The sequence below is a fragment of the Plasmodium inui genome (genome assembly GCF_000524495.1).
Source record: "Plasmodium inui San Antonio 1 unplaced genomic scaffold supercont1.49, whole genome shotgun sequence".
NCBI lineage: Eukaryota > Apicomplexa > Aconoidasida > Haemosporida > Plasmodiidae > Plasmodium > Plasmodium inui.
This window is the reverse complement of record NW_008481883.1, coordinates 50,034-50,483: the sequence shown is the minus strand read 5'-3', so window position 1 is coordinate 50,483 and position 450 is coordinate 50,034.

Genomic DNA, 450 nt, shown 5'->3' with positions numbered 1-450 from the left:
TAGAATATGTGGCCACCACAATTTTCAGCAGCATGAAGGGTTCCACTGAGATGGAGATAGTGTGAAGTAAATTATGGTTGGAGACGTTTCCGCTCGATAATATAGAAGGGGTGAACATCTCTTCCTGCGATGCCATTTATGTATGCCTGCTGATTCCTACAAATACTGAGGAGAATCTTTTTCCTTTTTTTTTTTCCTGTGCTTTCTTCGCGACACTGAGATGGGTTTCCCACGTAGTTTACAAGAAGAAAGTGGACGGGGAAATATGAGCAGGTCTAAATGTGTTTATACAGGCCATCTGTCAATGGGCGTATATGCATTCTGAACATTGAGGTAAACACTGACAAAGACACCATTGCAAATTCCTTAAGGGGAACATGCAAGTTGCTGTTAACATCACCTAATTCTATCACAAGGCAGGAATCACAAGAAAAGGGCGTCTTAGACAGT